This window comes from Notolepis coatsorum (genome assembly GCF_963971535.1).
Source record: "Notolepis coatsorum genome assembly, chromosome: 12".
Classification (NCBI taxonomy): domain Eukaryota; kingdom Metazoa; phylum Chordata; class Actinopteri; order Aulopiformes; family Paralepididae; genus Notolepis; species Notolepis coatsorum.
Genome location: NC_140176.1, coordinates 47,376,767 through 47,398,642, shown reverse-complemented (window position 1 = coordinate 47,398,642; position 21,876 = coordinate 47,376,767).

The window sequence follows — 21,876 nt, the reverse complement described above, 5'->3', positions numbered from 1 at the left end:
TCACACCTAATAAATAGGCAGAGTCTTGAGGGGACACGTCACCAGAAAGAACTGGCGCGCGCTGGGGGTCAACCGTGGGACAAACGTAGAGCGCCGAGTGGGTATCGTTTAGCTGCTGGTGTCACGCCGGAAGACAACAAAACAGGGAACAGCCCTGTAGGATTAGATATGGGTGTTGAGAAGGTGGGGGACTAATAGAGAACAAATAGGGGCTTGCAGAGGAAAAAAATATATAGAGAACGAGCTGCAGGCCCAAAGCCATGGTAGACTAATAGCAAAACAAGGGAAGTCGAATGGACAGACGACTGCCGGTGTTGTGTTTCTGCTTTCAAGGGGGGAATGACACCGACAGCGATGGAGATGACCAGGAGATGACCAGGAGATAGACTGGAGGAGGAGGAAGCCGCAGGGGCCAGGCACTGCAGCCTGGTACACAGATCATCCGAGAGAGAGGAGATGGCGGCGGTGGAGGAGCAGATGTGGAGAGGACAGCCAGAGACACTGAGCAGTAGCAGACCAGGGGGGACATTTTTGCCTAGGGGACCGCGCCCTGGAGGGGGGACCAGCTCAGGAAAGGAGCCGTCACTGAAAGGGGCCCTTGCCCTAGAAGACGGAACCGGCCCAAGATGGGAGGTGTACTGTAAGAGAGGGAAGGGAGCGCTCTGATTTGGACGTGGGGTACCGAATAGGGGGGCCGAAGGGTTTAGGTGTGTCGTTTGAAAAGTTGCAATCTGTGTTTTTCTCTGTCTCTCTCTCTCTCTCCTCCATGACCGTTGTTTATCCTTTCTGGTTTGGGTGTGATGCGGGTAATGGAAAACAAAGGAAAACAGCAGACGGCGGGGCCCTAATTGTTATGAGTCTATTTTTGTGTATAATTAATTGAAAAACCAAGTAGTCTTATGATTCTGAGGGGTGATAAGAATCAAGGGGGGATTGAGAGAAAACGGTGCTTTTTCAATGTATGTGATGTATAGATTGGGGAGAGATGACCACAGCTAAAATGGTATATCGAAATGTGCATGGAAGCAGGAGACGGTGATAGAACGGTGGTGGAACCAGTGGTTTCACAGGCACAGGCCGCGTCAGCGAGGGTTTTGTTATGAATTCCTTAGAAGAACATCTGAGATTAGAGTGTACTGTCTCCCAGGACAGGAGGGAGAGAGGTTCATCTTAATGAAACGTGAGTTTATTAGTGTTAAAGGTTATGCAGTTGTCATGACAACACGTCGCATGACAACCAGAAGGCGGGGCCGTCGTTGCGACAACGAACATCTATAAGTCGGACGGTGTTTCCGGGTGTAAGGCAGACCAGAATCTGACCAAGAGCGAGTAGGACTGAGATCACACAGAGGAGAGACTCTTCCTCCTCCACCACGGAGGGGGGGGGAAGGGAGAATGCCACATCATCATTACAGTAGCTTCGGCTAACACGAGGAGGGTTCGGCTAACGAACAGGCCTGAACACTATTGGACTGAACAGCAAAAGGACGATAATATGAACACACCGAAAGATCATTAGAAATATACTCTTCAAGGACAATACAATCTGTTAACATCTGAGCTGAGGTTTCTGTTTAGAGAAATAAAACCATGCTTTTCCTTGTAAGGTATTTCACGTTGTCGAAGTGTCGAATTCTTACGGAGGTGGGGAAGTATTATGGTTTACGGATTGCACTAACGGGGGGGAGATAAGGATCTTATCTACCAGTATCGGAGACGTCAGGACCATTAAAAGTACACAACGCAGAGGAATTGGATGGAGGGCCAAACAGACGAAGACGTGATACTGGCCAGTTTGATCAGAATCTTACACTGGGTAAATAAAGGTTATAGAAATGTAAAAGAAAAAAAAAGAAAAAATTTAATTGAAAACCGATACAGATATTTTCCGATATCACATTTTAATGCCGATAATATCGGTAGGCCGATAATATCGGACATCCCTAATTGCCATTGATAATTCAGCGGGGCACCTTGTGCATACTGTTCTGAGTGTGTCTGAGCTGGCAGACGGTATTATACCGCCCTCTAACGCCTTCGGCCAGTAATGCACCCCGTTAGAAACGGGTTGGTTTCTTTTCTCTACCGAGCTGTGGCATGGGGGCGGATCCTAAACACTCCGGCAAAACATACGCTTGTAGGGATGGTTTGGACTACTGACCCCGCCCGCCCGTTGAAGTGCAATGTCCTACAACGTCGGAGGCACAATCGCTGTGGATAACTGGAATGGCGATGAGATTATTGGATTCTTTTTTTTGCATTACTTCAGAGACCAGGTAAGGACACCATATATGAAAGCTTGTGTTGATCTGATATTTATTTCTACTGCGATTGAAGCTATCTGTGTTTATAGCTGTTTGGCTGTATGCCGTTGGGTTGCAGGGGGGGGGGGGGGGGGGGGGGGGCGCGCCGGTCTAAATCACATTGCACGAGGAAGGATAATAGTGATGATCTAGCATTGATTTCAGGAATATTCGATAATCAGGCGAAAAATGGCAACGTGTTTATTGAATTACATAGGTCTTTTCCCTGGAATTGCTCAGAAGCGGCCGGACTATGTTCATATTCAAAACGGTATAAAACGGAAATGTACGGATGAAAAAAGAACCTGTTTTTTGCACGTTGACCAGAAGCAGCTCAATGATACTCAACGGCGTAATTAGACCCATAGCTATACTATAAAATATAGGTTTAGGTCTACAAAGTACAACTACGTTTACATGGGGTTAACGGACGGCACGGAAGTGGTCACTTCCCGGAAGGGGCGTGGCACTCAATGTGTTAAGAGACATGCAAACAGAGACTGTTCCACCCCATGGGGTCGGTACCGACCCAAAAATGACATATGGTCATAAATCAATATTTTTCAGAGTGTTGCATATTTTTTGCGATTCTTTTCATCAAACGTTTTCAAGTATTAACATCACTAACATGTCACAAAAGCATGTAGAATGTATATTATCATCCATCGGTTAGTTTAGCAATAGGTTAAAAGTGCCATTAGATAGTTTTAAGTTTTCGATTTTCTCAAGTCTTTTGCAAGACGGAAAAGGAAATGGAAAATTTGAACCATGGGAATTGTAGTCTTTTTGCTGCCAACTACACTTCCTGTCAGATACTGTGGGGGTTCAAAGTTCAGTGTTCTGAATGAATCATATCAATAACTTGTAGTGTAGTGTAGGACTACAACTCCCAATGTTATTGTGTCACGTGTCTTGCTTATGATTGGTTACTGTTACGTTAACCAGAGGCGCAGTACGCTGCTGAATGCAGCTTGTGACGGGGTACTAGCGTGGACCAAGACGCTGGAGATCACCAACAACTATGAATGCACCGTGGTCAGCATGAAAAGGTTTGTGCCAGAGCCGCAGTTCAGAACCGACAGAGTGGAGGTGATGGGAAGACAACGTGAAGACGCCACGGGAGGACAGCGACCACCGAGAGCAGAAACAGAGCAGAAGAGCGGCAATGCGTCGGGATGTTACCGCTGCAATGGAAGAGGGCATTCAGCGGGAGATTGTCGCTACAAGGATTTCCAGTGTCGGTTTTGCAAGACGACGGGGCATCTGGAGAGGGCTTGCAGGAAGAGGGGCCAATTCAACGGACAAGATCAGCGAGGGAGAGCAACGCGCGCGGCCCAGCACAGAGGCGGGCAAGGAGGAGGAGTCAACATGATCTCAGAGACTGAACATGAACAGGCAGAGTACGGGTCAGGTTCAGAGGAACAGACTCACATGGGACTGTATACAGTCCGACCTAATATGGATTGTGAGTATGAGAAACCATACAATGTGTTTGTGAAATGTAATGATCAGAAAATATGTATGGAGGTGGATACAGGTGCCGCGTTGTCAGTCATATCAGAGAGTATGTACCATGCCAAGTTCAAAAATTTAACATTATTTCCATGTATGACTAAGTTGAAAACGTACACAGATGAGCCATTAGAGCTAATGGGGAAGATAATGGTCACAGTTGAGAGTGGGGAACAGAAGTTACAGTTACCCTTAGTGGTAGCCAGGGGGCGGGGTCCTGCACTCATGGGTCGAAATTGGATAAGACCATTAAACCTAGACTGGTCTAAGGTCAACAGGATAGGGGATCCGGTAGAGTCCCTGTGTCAGACATATACGCAGGTATTTGGCAATAGTTTGGGTAAAGTGACAGGGGTTAAGGCTAAAATGTATGTGTCCCCACATGCAAAACCTAGGTTTTGCAAAGCCAGGTCTGTTCCTTATGCTTTGAGGGAAGCTGTAAACAAACAGCTAGATGACTTGGAGAAGCAAGGGGTTATTTCTCCAGTGCCACACAGTGAGTGGGCAGCACCCATAGTGAATATACCAAAGAGAGACAACACAGTTCGCATATGTGGGGACTACAAAGAAACAGTAAATCCATTTCTGGATGTAGATCAATATCCTCTTCCCAGAACACAAGACCTATTTGCCAAGTTAGCAGGAGGGAAACACTTTACAAAGCTAGATTTGACACAGGCATATCAGCAGATGGAATTAGAGGAGAGCAAGCTATACTTAACAATCAACACACCAAAAGGGTTGTACAGATACAATCGCTTGCCTTATGGGGTAGCCAGCGCTCCAGGCATATTTCAACGAACAATGGATCAAGTGCTGCAAGGGTTAGATGGTGTAGTCTGTTTTCTAGACGACATATTGGTGACAGGCAATGACACAGACAGTCATATGAAAAACCTAGAAAGGGTACTGCAGAGGTTGGATCAATATGGGCTGAGAGTAAACAAGGGAAAGTGTGCTTTCTTTCAGGACAGTGTATGCTATTTGGGCCATCGCATAGATGCACAGGGGTTACACCCCCTTCAGGAGAAAACGGAGGCCATCGAAAAGGCCCCGGTGCCCAAAAACACCACAGAGTTGAGGGCGTTTCTGTCATTGTTAACCTACTATGGGAAATTCATGCTTTCTTTATCTACTCAGATAAAACCTATGACAGAACTACTACAGAAAGGACAGGAATGGGTCTGGTCAAAGCAGTGTCAAGAGGCTTTTGAGAGAACCAAGAAGATGCTGACAGCAGCACCGGTGCTAGCGCACTTTGACCCCCAGTTACCAGTGATAATGTCCTGTGACGCTTCCCCATACGGGATAGGGGCGGTGATATCACACAAGCTACCAGATGGCAGTGAGCAGCCAATAGCATATGCCTCACGGACCCTGTCCAAGGAAGAGGTAAATTATGCGCAAATAGAGAAGGAGGCCCTCAGTATCATTTTTGGAGTAAAAAAGTTCCATGAATATTTGTATGGTCGAAAATGTACCCTCTGTACAGACCATCAGCCACTGGTCAAGATCTTAGGACCTAAGACAGGTGTTCCCACATTAGCAGCAGCAAGACTGCAGAGATGGGCCCTAATTCTAGCAGCCTACCAGTACGATATTCAGTATAAGGCCGCCCTGACACATGGGAATGCGGATGCATTATCTAGGTTACCGATGCAGGCAGAGGCACAAGAGTGTAGCCCGGACTTCAGAGTCTCGTTCTTAGATGAGATCCCTATCTCTGCTAGAGAGATAGCAGAGCACACCAAGAGTGATGCAGTAATGAGAACAGTGAAAGATTTCACACAGAAAGGGTGGCCTAAGCATGTCACAGAGGAGGAACTAAAACCATACTGGGTGAGACGTACAGAACTGTCTGTAGAGAGTGATTGTGTGATGTGGGGTTTTAGAGTGGTCATTCCTCCCGTACTGAGGTCACAAATGTTAAAAGAGTTACATGACAATCACCTGGGTATAGTGAGAATGAAGACCAGAGCACGTAGCCATTTTTGGTGGCCAAACCTGGACAGAGACATTGAAAACCTGGTGGCCACATGTAAACCTTGTCAACTGACTAGAAACACACCACCGACGGCTACGGTGCATGCATGGACTGGTGCAGTGAGACCGTGGCAGAGGGTCCACGTGGATTTTGCAGACAAAGGCAAACATAAGTTCATGGTGTTAACAGACAGTTTCTCTAAGTGGCCGGAAGTGTCATTGATGATGACAACGACAGCGGAGAAAACAGTGGAGGTTTTGAGGGGGTTCTTCGCAAACTATGGACTGCCAGAGGAACTGGTGTCAGACAATGGCCCCCCATTTCAGTCACGGACATTTCAGGACTTTCTCAGGAACAATGGGGTGAAACACACACGGTCGCCGCTGTGGCACCCTGCCTCTAATGGGGCTGCAGAGCGCCTGGTGCAGAATCTGAAAAAGGCGCTGTAAAAAGCAAAGAGTCAGAGTATCACAACGCAGCACTCTATTCAAGACTTTTTGTTTTGTTACAGGAGCACCCCCCATTGTGTGACGGGTAAAACACCGGCAGAACTGTTCTTGGGACGGAAACTGAGAACGAGACTGTCGCTGATACAGCCCAGCGGTGCAGAGAGACGGGACAACAGAGCACACAGCGGAGCCCGGAGGGACCGCAGAAGAGGGTCCGATCATTCCAACCTCACCAGCGGGTGTTGGTGAAAAACTATGGGGGAGGGGAAGTGGGTTCATGGGAGGATTGTGAGGCCATTAGGCCCGGTTACATACATGGTTGAGGTTCAGAACAAAGTATGTAAAAGACATGTGAATCAAATGGTGTCAACTAAGTTACCACAGCCTGAAACGGAAGAGCGAGTAATACTAGGGCCTGATGGTCCTCAGGTCATGGAAAGTAGTAGACCAAAACAAAATGCAAAACCCCCAGACAGATTAGATCTGTAATCTCAGGAATCAGGGTAGGGGAGGAGTGTAGTGTAGTGTAGTGTAGGACTACAACTCCCAATGTTATTGTGTCACGTGTCTTGCTTATGATTGGTCAACTGTGAATAAAGCACAACTGAGCACTACCACGGTCTCTTCTATTAAGATACAACATAACTGTTATTATTCGGGATAATAAGCCACAAAAGGTAAAGTTTTTGACAAATATTGAAACGCAGTTAGTTTCTCCTCCCTATTGTTAGCATGTAGGAACAATTAGATCTGAAATTATTTTCAAAACGGTTGCACTGTGGGGGAAATTAAAAAGTACAGTAGATTACAGTAGATTTCATTATCTGTTCTTATGCACGCCTGGTGATACTAAATCCAAATTGAACTCCGGCATTTGAAAGATAATATATGTATATATATATATAAATGTGCAAATTGGCAATAATAAGGTAATGTATAAGTATCATATTCTATATTCTATAATAATATTTCAAATTGCATTGGTCCGGATGGGAGAATTCAGTACTGTATCTACAGAACCTTTGGTTTAATCATCTTCCCTTTATTAATTTCCTTAGATTTTTGTACACATGATCTCAAGAGGGTTGTGACATACGTGGGTTGGTCATTATCATTGTTACTGTATTTGGAAGACCATGTGAACATCAGGTTAGTATAATTAGTATGGGTTGTGTTATTTTTGTTTGTGTGATGTGTCATCTTCTGATTCTGTTTTTCTTTCTCCCTTCCCCAGATACCACTCATCCCCCTGATTGAGCTGATTGCACCTGCTTGGTGCACCTGTGGGCAGTCAGTGGAATGAGTGGTTATAGTCTGGAAGATGACACACACACGGGGCGCCTCATTTGAATCACTGCCACGTTCCAGAGTGGAGTGAGGAGGTTGCCTTCTCGCCTAGCTGTAGCTGTGGAATGATATCGTGTGGTTTTCTCTTTGTGTCCCATGACTGGCACAGTTACATTTATATTATTTACTAAGTGTTTGTTTGTATATATGTATGTCTTGTTTGTTCTCCCCTACCTTTTTCCCCTGTGCATTATGGTGGAGGTTTCAATCCCTATCACCATAAACATATAATTTACTATTTGGAAAACATCTTGTGTTGTGGCTTTCTTACCTACCTGGGACATTGCTTTAAACGCATTTACTGAGAGAGGCTGTTTTTTGTTCATGTGCAGCCAGCTCCAGTTATTATTCTGTGTGGTCCTTAGACCTTTGTACATGACATGGAGGCTTCTTAGTTTGCACAATTGTATAGTTCCTTGTTTGTTATGTAACATTGTAACTTGTCGATTGGAGCATGTCAGGTAAGATAGCGTTTTTTTTCATTGGTAAGTTATATTGTTGTGTTTCCATTGTCCGTGCTACACAGTTTGATTGATGTAAACCGTTCTTGTGTGTAATACTCTTAACTAATCTTTTTCTGCCACATAGGTAACAGGGCGATCACCTGCCTGGTTAGTGGGAGGGGGGCACGCGTCGTAATTCCGGTGGAGCGCGCAATGAAATCGGTAAGCGACTGAAGATATGTGTAGCCTCGTCCCGCTAGAGGAGTAGTTTAGCTGGGGATATGCTAGAGTGACACAGGTGATCCTAGTTAGGTGGTTAGGACCAACGTTTATTGTTTTCATGAATGGTAGATGTGGGCATTAAATCAGATTGGTTAAAATGTATACTGCGGAATGTGGCGATTAAATGTGTTACGCACGGATATTGTGGAGTAGGTGAGTGGGTGTTTCCTGGTGCCTGTTATTTGTTTGGTGGTAACGCGGGTTGCTACGGGAGCACAGGGTATTTATACATATGTTATTTGTGGCATAGTCATATTCTGCAAGAGGTATGGCTGGGGCAGCTTTTACTTTGGACGTTTTTTTGGCGGACCCTACGAGGGATCAAATTGATATCTGCACAAAAATAGATTTGTGTAGTGTCGCCAAACATTATGGCATTACTGTCCAAAGTTCGAAAAGTAAGGAGGAGTTGAAAGCAATCGTGCTGGCTGGGTTGTTGGATACAAATATATTTAGTTTGCCCATAGCCCAGGGAAATGTCTCTGAGAACATCGCGCACGGCGAGGCGGCTGGCAAGTCTAGTGAGGACACTGGTGGTTTAGATCGAAACGCTGGTGCGGTACAAAAACGGAGAGGTGGCATTACCAAGGGGGAGGAGAATGACAGTGATAACTCTGTACACTCGGGACATGCCTCTGTTTCTTCTCCCACTCTTAAATCGAGTAGACGTTTGGCCCGTCTCCAGATGGAGGAAAGAGCGGCTATGCGAGACAGGGAGGAGAGGAAGGAAGAGAGAGACAGGGAAGAGAGAAGGGAGGAAAGAGAGATGCTGAGGGAAAAGGAGGAGAAGGACAGGGCACTGCTGAGGGAAAAGGAGGAGAAGGACAGGGCGCTGCTGAGGGAAAATGAGGAGAAGGACAGGGCGCTGCTGAGGGAAAAGGAGGAGAAGGATATGGCGCTCCAGGTGACTATAAGAAGGATGGAGTTGGAGAGTGGTGGCTCTTCCTCCTCCTCAACTGAAGTCTCCCAGACCCCTTTTGATGTTAGTCAGTATATTTCTTTGGTTCCCATTTTTCGGGAGTCTGAGGTGGAATCATATTTCTCTGCTTTTGAGCGTATAGCGTGGGCTTTGCATTGGCCAAAGGACATGTGGGCGATTTTATTACAATGCAAACTCATGGGTAGGGCTCAGGAGGTGTGCCAGTCATTATCGTTGAATGACAGCTTGGTATATGAGAAAGTGAAGAGTGCTGTCTTGCGTGTATATGAATTGGTGCCGGAAGCGTATAGGCAACGTTTTAGGGCACTAAGTAAATCCCCTTCTCAAACACATGTTGATTTTTCTCGTGAACAGCGGATTCTGTTTAATCGATGGTGTTCGGCGTGTGAAGTGGATGATGTAGCAGCTTTGAGTGAGTTGGTCCTCATTGAGCAATTTAAGACCTGCATGCCCGAGCGCATCGTAGTGTATTTAAATGAACGCAAAGTATCTACTCTCCAGGAAGCTGCAATTTTAGCAGACGAGTTCGCATTGACCCACAAATATGTGGGAATCACACATGTTTCGGTGCGTGATGGGGTGTATGTTGGTGGCAGCTCGTCCTCTCCGTTTCGGGGAGGTGACGAGCGGGCATTCCGACCTCGCTCACCGCTGTCTCGAAATGCCTTGGGTGACGAGCGAGCATTCCGACCACGCTCACTGCCGTCTGAAAAGGCCACCTTTGTGTGTCATTATTGTAAGAAAGAAGGGCATTTTATGAGGGACTGTCATGCGCTAAGGGATCGACAGGAGACCAGGGAGTCAGCCCAGGAACCGAAAGGGGTGGGGTTGATTGGTACAGTGTTCTGACCAGAATAGCTATTTTGAACCCTTTTTTTTTTATGGTTATGTGTCCCTGTCGGGTAAAGTTGGGGACTACCAACGGGTGAGAATACTCCGTGATACAGGAGCCTCTCAATCGTTCGTCCTGGCTGATGTATTACCATTGGATGTGGACTCCTGTCAGTCGAGTGAATTGGTGAGAGGTATTGACATGGGGTGTGTGCGCGTGCCGTTGCATAAGGTGCATGTACAGTCTGCACTGATCACAGGTTGCTTTCCGGTCGCGGTTCGCCCATGTTTTCCCATAAAGGGCGTGGATTTCGTCATGGGGAATGATATCGCTGGGGGTAAGGTCGTCCCTGTGTTGGAGGTTGAAGACGCTCCATTTACTAACTCATTGGGTGATGCATTGATTGATAATCACCCCAATGTTTCTTCTATTTGTGCTGTCACTAGGGCACAGGAGCGGAAGCGAGACCAAGGTCTAGCATTGGGTGACTCTGTCTGTGGTGAGTTTTGCAAATTGGCGGTGGCGCAGCATTTTGAGGCGGGGGATGAGGTGTTTATTGTGCTGCCCACGCCTGGTACTGTGCTCACTGCCCGGTTCTCAGGACCTTATGTGGTAAAAAGAAAGGTGTCTGCCACTAAGTATATGTTGTATACGCCCGAGCGGCGGAGGAGGACACACTGGTGTCATGTGAATAGGCTAATGAAAGGTTCTGCCTGCGTCTCGTCGGAGTTGGGATGTGACGGGGTTGTTGGTTCACATGCTGGGTTGTGTTCTATTGTGCCTTGCAGGACGCATAGTGCTGATGTTGGGAGTGCGAACCCCGTTAAGCAGTTCGCGTATTGGTGTCCGGTGGCGATGAGGGAGGTCATGGGGAGAGTGGCTCTGTGCCCCTGACAAAAGAAAAAGGGGGCTAGCTTCACCTGGCCATGGTCCCTGGAACTCTCCTTGCCTTCTAGCTCCCATGGCTAATGTGTCTCTCCATTCTTTTTGTACTACAGGAGGGTGAACGTAATGACGGTGCCTGTCTTGTTCCCGTTATGGCCTCGGTAGGAGGAATGCACCGGCCACGTTCTGACGGCTGATGCATGTGGTATTGAGCTGATTGCACCTGCTTGGTGCACCTGTGGGCAGTCAGTGGAATGAGTGGTTATAGTCTGGAAGATGACACACACACGGGGCGCCTCATTTGAATCACTGCCACGTTCCAGAGTGGAGTGAGGAGGTTGCCTTCTGGCCTAGCTGTAGCTGTGGAATGATATCGTGTGGTTTTCTCTTTGTGTCCCATGACTGGCACAGTTACATTTATATTATTTACTAAGTGTTTGTTTGTATATATGTATGTCTTGTTTGTTCTCCCCTACCTTTTTCCCCTGTGCATTATGGTGGAGGTTTCAATCCCTATCACGATAAATATATAATTTACTATTTGGAAAACATCTTGTGTTGTGGCTTTCTTACCTACCTGGGACATTGCTTTAAACGCATTTACTGAGAGAGGCTGTTTTTTGTTCATGTGCAGCCGGCTCCAGTTATTATTCTGTGTGGTCCTTAGACCTTTGTACATGACAAGGGTACTGAACGAGGTCAGTGGTAGTTTTTTAAGTTTGGTCATTATTATCATGGTGTTATTCACTGTCAAAGATGCAAAGAAAAATCATAATTCATATTCTCCTTTGTTTCATCACAATTTAAGCAAGCCTAGTAATAGACACAATATTTCTGACACTGTGAATACATTCCCTGGGGTCCATAGATGTACCTAGATACCAAGAATATGCAAATAGCCCTTGTAGAAGTGGAGCAATATTCCATTTACCTAGGTATATATTTTAGGCGGATTTTCACCTCGTGTGGAACAGGTTAAGAAACATAACACACTCCTGCGCGTTGAGGGAAATCGGTGGTTTTTCAATGTATATTTGGTTTATAAACTGATATAAAGAGACGCTTTAAGAGGGTAATACCATTATCATCACGAGATGATATAGACGGTGGGGAACCAGCGGTTTCACAGGCCGCGTTAGCAGAGCAGAATGTTTTGAATTCCGATCCAGGACACAAAGATAACGGAGCAGCACAGGAGACACAGAGGCAGAGCGTGATGGAGGTTTTGACAGTAATGAAACGTTTTGAAATGTGTGAAAGGTTATTAGCAGTTGTCATGACAGCGCATGACAACCAGAAGAGGGGCGGGCTATCGTTGCTATGACGAAGATCCTATAAAGCGGACAGTGGTTCCGGGTGTAAGCCAGACCAAGAGCGGCTAAGGGCAGACTACAATCTGACTAGGACTGAGAGACTCTCTCCTCTCATCACGGAGAGGGGGGGGGGGGGGGGAGGAGGAATGACACATCATTGCGGATCGCACTAACGGGGAGAGATAAGGATTGTATCCGCCAGTGTATGAGACGTCAGGACCATTAAAAGTACACAACGCAGAGGAGTGGATGGAGAGAGGATAACACAAGCCAAACAGATGAAGACGTGATACTGGCCGATTGATCAGAATCTAACAGCGTGATGTAATGCTTAATAACAACGTACAAAAACAGAGACACAGAGACATAGCAACTAGCGTTGCACAATACACAGATACTAGAAAAGTATTGCGATACCCATCTGTTAAAAACGGTTCAATACTCCAATTTATTAGTATCGATACTTTTAGATTAATAGCCTGATGTGTATTTTCTATTAGTTGAGTGGATGCGTGACCGGAGCAGTGTGTGTGTGTGAGAGAGAGAGCGCACACTTTGTAGTGGGCGTGTCAACAGTCAGCTGAACACACACCAAGAAGGGGAAATAGTCAGACATCCCCAAATGTCTTATTTCATAATACAATGTTTCTGAATGGACGTTTGGATTAAACCAACTTGTATTCAGTGATGAACGGTCTTTCCCAGCGGAACACAATTGACTTAATGTTACACAGGTTGCGCTACACGCGCTTAGCTTGCTAACGTTAGATAGTAGTGTTGATAATGAGCCGTCTGCCAACAAAGATGTTGTTTCAACAAATGTATTCACAAAGTGGATTACCAAGTCTCCTGTGACCAGTAATTAGGTACTATGTACGTCTAACTTTTCCTAAACATTTTGTGACCGCAGCATTTGCTACACTATGTAGCGGAGTCTGAGTAAAGTTTTGTTTTCAAACAGTGAGGAGGGGCTGAGCCGAGGAGACACTAAGAGACATAGCAACATGCAAACACAGAGACACTAAGAGACATAGCAACATACAAACACAGAGACATTAAGAGACATAGCAACATACTAACACAGAGACATTAAGAGACATAGCAACATACTAACACAGAGACACTAAGAGACATAACAACATACTAACACAGAGACATTAAGAGACATAACAACATACAAACACAGAGACACTAAGAGACATAGCAACATACTAACACAGACACATTAAGAGACATACTGTAGCAACATACTAACACAGAGCCACTAAGAGACATAGCAACATACTAACACAGAGATATTAAGAGACATACCAACATACTAACACAGAGACATTAAGAGACATACTGTAGCAACATACTAACACAGAGACACTAAGAGACATAGCAACATACTAACACAGATACATTAAGAGACATAGCAACATACTAACACAGAGACATAGCAACATACTAACACAGATACATTAAGAGACATAGCAACATACTAACACAGAGACATTAAGAGACATAACAACATACAAACACAGCGCCATTAAGATACATAGCAACCAGTGATGCCACTAACGCGTTACTAAGTAACGCGTTATTGTAATCTGATTACTTTTCCGCGAAAATGGTAATCTAACGCGTTAATCTTTAAAAGCCAGTAATCTAATTGCAGTTACTTGTCCAAGTGGCTGTGCATTACTATTTCGTTACTATCTCATCATAAATTCATAATGCAGGCGGAATACAGTATTTTATTTCGTTTTCGACAGTCAAAAATACGCTTAGAGCTGTTTACTTCTCTTTGGGAGTGACGTCACATGTCACGTTTTCAAAGCGTGTCTGAGCACGTAACCTCGCGTGTTGATCCATGCTGGTGGGCGCGGCTGTTATTGTTATTTTCAGCCTGACCTAAACTGCGCGCTAGCAGGGAGAAGCTCGCGCTCGTAACGCTTTCTTGCAGCACTGGAAGTTCACTAGTCTACTTAACGTTTGTTAAGCCGGGTGAAAAAAACATTCACTTTGCGGAGGAAACAAAATACTGTCTACCGCATATGGAATATACAGCAGCTGCACAGCACGACCATCGACTTCTACAGGACTCGGAGCTGCACCACCAGCCAAACAGTATGTTCCACCTTTGTGTTAAACATATTTTGCATTGCACTATTCCATGAACATGGAACACCATACTGCAGTATGTAGGTTGTCAGTAGCACACTGACAACACTGCAGTATATATATTCCCTCCCCGCCGTATATATATTTCCCTCCCACCCACCCACCCCCTCCTAATGTACAGTCCCCTCCCCATCATATGTATATACTCTGTCAGGATCTAGGGGTAACAGTACTGTATATTTGAATACCGCTTATGTCACAAATGTATCAGTACTAAATACCTATATGTCCCTATGCCATAAATGTCATGTATGTTGTGTATGTCATAAATGTCTATATGAATTGAAAATGGGGGACCCTGATGGAAACAAGACAAACGTCTTTCTCTGGTCTGCATCCCCTTAACAATTGTGTGTATTGAGCCGTACTGTATTGTACCCATTCTGCAATCTGTTAAATAAAGTTTTCATTCATTCATTCATTCATTCATTCATTCATTCATTCATTCATTCATTCACACAATAATAAATAATAATAACGTAGAACCATATCTGAATGGGGCAGGCCTCAAAGGTAGGCTACATATCAGCCTACATGTGGTGTTATTGACCATTTATCTTTTGTGAAATCTATAGATCTATAGATAGCAAGATAGGCATACCTGCCCTATTAGTACATTTTACTCAAATTGAGTACATTTTACTAAATTTTTTTTGTCATTCTTATGTTGTGGCAGCAGCAGGGGGGACGACTTCGTAACCTAGTTACTTTCAAAGTAACTAAGTTACTCTGATAATCAAGTAATCAGTAAAGTAACTAAGATTACTTTTTAAAGGAGTAATCAGTAATCAGTAATCATATTACTTTTACAAGTAATCTGTGGCATCACTGATAGCAACATACTAACAGAGACACTAAGAGACATAGCAACATACTAACACAGAGACATTAAGAGACATTAAGAGACATAACATACTAACACAGAGACACTAAGAGACATAACAACATACTAACACAGAGACATTAAGAGACATAACATACTAACACAGAGACATTAAGAGACATAGCAACATACTAACACAGAGACATTAAGAGACATAGCAACATACTAACACAGATACATTAAGAGACATATCAACATACTAACACAGAAACATTAAGAGACATAGCAACATACTAACACAGACATTAAGAGACATAGCAACATACTAACACAGAGACATTAAGAGACATAACAACATACTAACACAGAGACACTAAGAGACATAGCAACATACTAACACAGATACATTAAGAGACATAGCAACATACTAACACAGAGATATTAAGAGACATAACAACATACTAACACAGAGACATTAAGAGACATAACAACATACTAACACAGATACATTAAGAGACATAGCAACATACTAACACAGAGACATTAAGAGACATAACAACATACTAACACAGAGACATTAAGAGACATAACAACATACTAACACAGAGATATTAAGAGACATAACAACATACTAACACAGATACATTAAGAGACATAACTTACTAACACAGAGACATTAAGAGACATAGCAACATACTAACACAGAGATATTAAGAGACATATCAACATACTAACACAGAGACATTAAGAGACATAACAACATACTAACACAGATACATTAAGAGACATAGCAACATACTAACACAGAGATATTAAGAGACATAGCAACATACTAACACAGAGACATTAAGAGACATATCAACATACTAACACAGAGATATTAAGAGACATAGCAACATACTAACACAGAGACATTAAGAGACATATCAACATACTAACACAGAGATATTAAGAGACATAGCAACATACTAACACAGAGACATTAAGAGACATAACAACATACTAACACAGATACATTAAGAGACATAGCAACATACTAACACAGAGATATTAAGAGACATAGCAACATACTAACACAGAGACATTAAGAGACATAGCAACATACTAACACAGAGACATTAAGAGACATAGCAACATACTAACACAGACATTAAGAGACATATCAACATACTAACACAGAGACATTAAGAGACATAGCAACATACTAACACAGAGACATTAAGATACATATCAACATACTAACACAGAGACATTAAGAGACATATCAACATACTAACACAGAGACATTAAGAGACATATCAACATACTAACACAGAGACATTAAGAGACATAGCAATATACAAACACAGAGACATTAAGAGACATAACAACATACAAACACAGAGATATTAAGATACATAGCAACATACTAACACAGAGACATTAAGAGACATAGCAACATACTAACACAGAGACATTAAGAGACATAGCAACATACTAACACAGATACATTAAGAGACATAGCAACATACTAACACAGAGATATTAAGAGACATAGCAACATACTAACACAGAGACATTAAGATACATAACATACTAACACAGAGACATTAAGAGACATAGCAACATACAAACACAGATACACTAAGAGACATAACAACATACAAACACAGAGACATTAAGAGACATAGCAACATACTAACACAGAGATATTAAGAGACATAGCAACATACTAACACAGAGATATTAAGAGACATACTGTAGCAACATACTAACACAGAGACACTAAGAGACATAGCAACATACAAACACAGATACACTAAGAGACATAACAACATACAAACACAGATACATTAAGAGACATGACAACATACTAACACAGAGACATTAAGAGACATAGCAACATACTAACACAGAGACACTAAGAGACACAAACACAGAGACACTAAGAGACATAGCAACGTACTAACACAGAGACATTAAGAGACATAGCAACATACTAACACAGAGACATTAAGAGACATAGCAACATACAAACACAGAGACACTAAGAGACAGCAACATACAAACAGAGACACTAAGAGACAGCAACATACAAACACAGAGACACTAAGAGACAGCAACATACTAACACAGAGACACTAAGAGACAGCAACATACTAACACAGAGACACTAAGAGACAGCAACATACTAACACAGAGACACTAAGAGACAGCAACATACTAACACAGAGACACTAAGAGACAGCAACATACTAACACAGAGACACTAAGAGGCAGCAACATACAAACACAGAAACTAAGAGACATATCAGCATACAAACACAGACAGCCACACTAAGATACATAATTATACAAACTGGGTTATGTCAACATACAGAGACACTGAGAGACATACCAACATACAAACACAGGCATAGGGACGTACTCATGCACACACACACATAGACACACACACAAGGAGGACTAGGAGAAAGGACTCAGCCAAGCGTTGGGAACAATGTCTTACACCAATACAACACACAGCTGATCCGCTTCCCTCCTATTCTGCCTCTTTGGTGGCTTGTTCCTGAGACCACCATGAAAACATGGAGGCCGCTGAAGAGGCCTTGATAATCAGCTCGGAAGGGGGTTGGAAAATACAATTCATATCTCCACATTTCTTGGAAAAGCAACCATTGGAGCAAGAAATGACAGTGGATGTTTTAATCTTCAAACGGTGGGCACACCACGCTCCCTCGGGCGAGATAGAAGAAGCTGCTCGAATGTGACAGAACCTACTCATTTGAGCTCCAGACTCCAGTGTTTAGTTTTTTTACCAAAAAGAAAAAGAAAAAAACATTACACGTTGTTTTCACCCCGTAAATGCTGAGTAAAATTCTACAACAAATATTAATTTGTACCCTTTATGATCGCTGACAGACTGTCTCCTTTTGCCACCCCCCCCACCCCCCCCCAGTTTTATTCCACAAGCCGCCTCGACGTTCATTTGTTTGTCTGCGTATCTCTCTCTCTCTATCTCTCTCACTCTCTCTCTCTCTCTCCCCGGGTGAGACAAGCAGACGGCGGAGTCTCCGAAGACCCCGGAGCCGACGCCCGCCTCCTGGGCGACACTATAAACACCTAACCCCCCGGCACCTGTCATCCACGGCTGCCTGCCTCGCTCCAACAGGACTCGCCGGGGTTTAGCGGGGTGGAGAAATGACATGACAAACAATTATATCCCGACACCCTATTTATATCGCTGCCCCTTCAGATTATTGTTGCTCTAAAGGGCCCAGCCGCCACGTCAAGCCCTAATCCCAGGGATGATTTAGACGGGGTGGGAAGGGCTGGACGATTCCCGGTTAGACCTCGCCGTGCGTAGCCTGGAGATAGAGGGGGGGAGGGAATAAAAAGGAGGAGGTGGAAAAAAAAAACGAAACGGGCGTTCGGCAAAATGGAGTGTCTCTGGGCCAAATTTGGGCCGAGATGAGCTCAATTTATCAACGTCAATAATGGCGGCTAAGGCAGGGCAGGGAGACATGCATATTAATTGAAAATAATCAGATGAAGTCACCAGAGTTTGACATTTTGCGAGATGGGCACTTTATCTTGAGGGGCCGGAGAGATGCAAGATTGCCTACGTACATTTTCAGAGAACACAGCTTAATTGCATGTTATCACCCTTTGATTGCCTTGGCATTATATTAAATAGTATGGTAATTACTCCACAGATTGTGATGTAAATAGCCTCAGGCCAGCGCTCCCACCAGAGAGAGAGGGAGTGGAGAGAGAGAGAGGGCAGAGAGGGCTGAGCATCTGGGCAGGGAGGAAGCCCCACCACCGAGTATAGATCCAGGTGATTAGGTACATCACACAGGCATTGATTGAAATGAAGAAATATATATATATATAGCTGTCACACTTCACCGCAACAAAGCACTCGACTTTGAGCCGCTAACTTCCGTGTTCTGAAGATTTTAAAACCCTGACGCGATGGAAGGATATCCGTGTGACCCGGGTGGAGAGGAAACCCCGCGAGTGGCCCTGTGAACAGATGCACCGCGGACCAGCTGGAGGTCCACTCCCTCAGCAGAGGGCCCCCAGCCCCGGAGGAAACGGGGCTCAGAGGGGCTGCCGTCGTATGTTTTCAACGTTTGTACAACGCCTGATAAATGTAATGTAAAAGGGGCTTTGTGTGCGGGGGGGGGGGGGGGGGGGGGGCGACTGTGATTGCTGGTAATAACTGACTAATAGAATAAAGCAATAACGCACAGCCTCGGGGCAAGAGCTCCGTACCGACAATTTCATACCGCAGATTTATCACTGTGTGGAAATTAGCATTTCAGTCTGTTCACTACCCCCTCCCTCCACCCGTCTGAAGGAGCTCCGTCAAGAGAGAGAGAGAGAGCACCCAGGAAAAGGCTGTCGACTTCAGGTCTCCTTCTGCACGACACTCCATAACTCTCCCAACGCCCCACAGAGACGGAGAAGAGGCGTCTTTTGAGCTGACGGCGGGAACAATAATGATTCAGATTTGTGGTGCGTATTTGAATACGCAGTTCATAAACAACAGTGCTATTAAAATACAATTCCGAAGCGGTAATTTCAGTGCACGGAGCTAGCGTGTGATTTATCAATCTGGGAATTAGCGGCGGGCGCCCATACAATAATGATAACAACGTTGGTTGACAAGAACTAATATTTATATGAAAATGGATATCAAAATATATGTTTAGTCTCTTAGCGTGCATTTGCAAGAGCGAAACAATGTATATAGTTTCAAACTCCTCGTATCCTCTTTCCTGTAGTCCAAATATGTATATTCAGCATGTACTGGGCTCTTGCAAGGAGGTTGCTGTATGTAAGTTGAGAAAGATTCCTTGGACTAATCACCCAGTGCCGATTTTTAACCAGGCACGCTTGACAAAACATGCACACTGAAATGCCTTTCATTCATAAACAACAAGAGGGGTGTAGCAGCTCATGATTGTTTTTTTTTATAAATAAATAATGAAAGTGCAGAATTGACTTACATAATTTTATAATATTGTACCGCAGGCTATCGTATTATGTAAAATGTGAGATATATATGGAATTTCCATATTGCTGCCAAACTCTTACAGAAACACTATACAAATTAGTTGTTACCTGCTGTACAATGTATTTTATGCAACCAGTACTGTTATATAACTGTTATGCAATATAGTATTTCACTTTTGATACTTTACTGCTTTTAAAAAGCAGTAAAGGGGAGAGAGATATTGTGTGTATGTGAGAGAGAGAGAGAAAGAGGGAGAGAGGGGAGGAGGTAGACTAGAGAGAGACCCAATCCTCTAACAAAAAGATATTGTGCTTGTCTACAAGTTGGCCTTCCCCTCTCTTCTCCAGAGTGGTCATTTCTCCCCTAACGGAGTCAACGAGTGGCTGAATCGCGGCAAATAAATGGCACTCAAAGGATGATTTTGCTTACAATATTCCTGTGGGCGTATGATTGGAATATTAATTAGTCCCATCTATGACCGTCAGATAATAACAATGTCACAGGGATGAATGGGTTCTGTGACCTGTAAAAGGGGCCATTCACAGTCCCCAGTCTGCCATGGTCCATTCTTTTGGCCGAGGGACATGGGGACTTTTTCACACCCTTCCTAAATGTCCCGATTGTTCCTCCCTCTGAAGACTTGCGGTGGGAGTGCGTTAAAAAAAAAGAAAGAAAAATAAATAAAAGAATAAAAAACAAAAACTAACCACATCCTTGTTGTGTTTTTTTGACATGACTGAAAGTTAACATTCACAGCTTCATTTGGGAGCGTTTTGTTCCCCTGAATGAGTCAATTTAGACAACCCACTTGTTAAGGTTTCTGCCAGGAGGCGTCAATGAACGTCAATGAACGTATATCTGTCCCGCCTTATAAAAGAGGACTCGCCATGTTTGGACTTTAATTACATGACACGGATCACAAGTGCCAAAGCGGAGGAAGCATCCCGCCACACCCACTATTCACTTAGCTCCCGCCTCTCTCAACAACATTAGTGATGCTTGTTGTCAATCTCCCCGACCGTAGCTGGTCATCAGAAATGAAACGCAAAGAAAGAAAATCCTAAATCACTGTCTGTTTCAACTACTCAATTTCCTATTTTGCGTGTTTTAGCCATGAAAATGATGTTATGATCCACATGTTTTATAACCACATGCTCTCACTAAGACAGAACAGCTCAGTCCAGTGAAACGCATTACAACGTACTGCTTACAAACCAAACACAGCAAGATCTTGAATTAATAGTCCTATAATGAGAGGAGTATCCCATGTTTGCCCCATTAATGTGGGAACATTACTCAAGTTGTCTCCCGGGACGTTCCTGGGACGTTCCCGGGATGCCCCTGTTCGGATGGCAGGGCGTCTCGGCAAGGAGGGCCGAAGGCAGTTGCTGTATTTTTGTTTAGTTTAGTTTATTTGACATATTTTAAAGACACACTCGTAGAGGACCAATATTTTGTGTTACATGCGTTTCTTAAAAACATCAAGGGTCATACAAAAGGCCCTCTGAGTCTGATCTCCACCGTGGTCCTTGTTGGAACAGTGACACGGCAGAATGTGCATGATGCATGTTTATAACGATATATTAGATTAA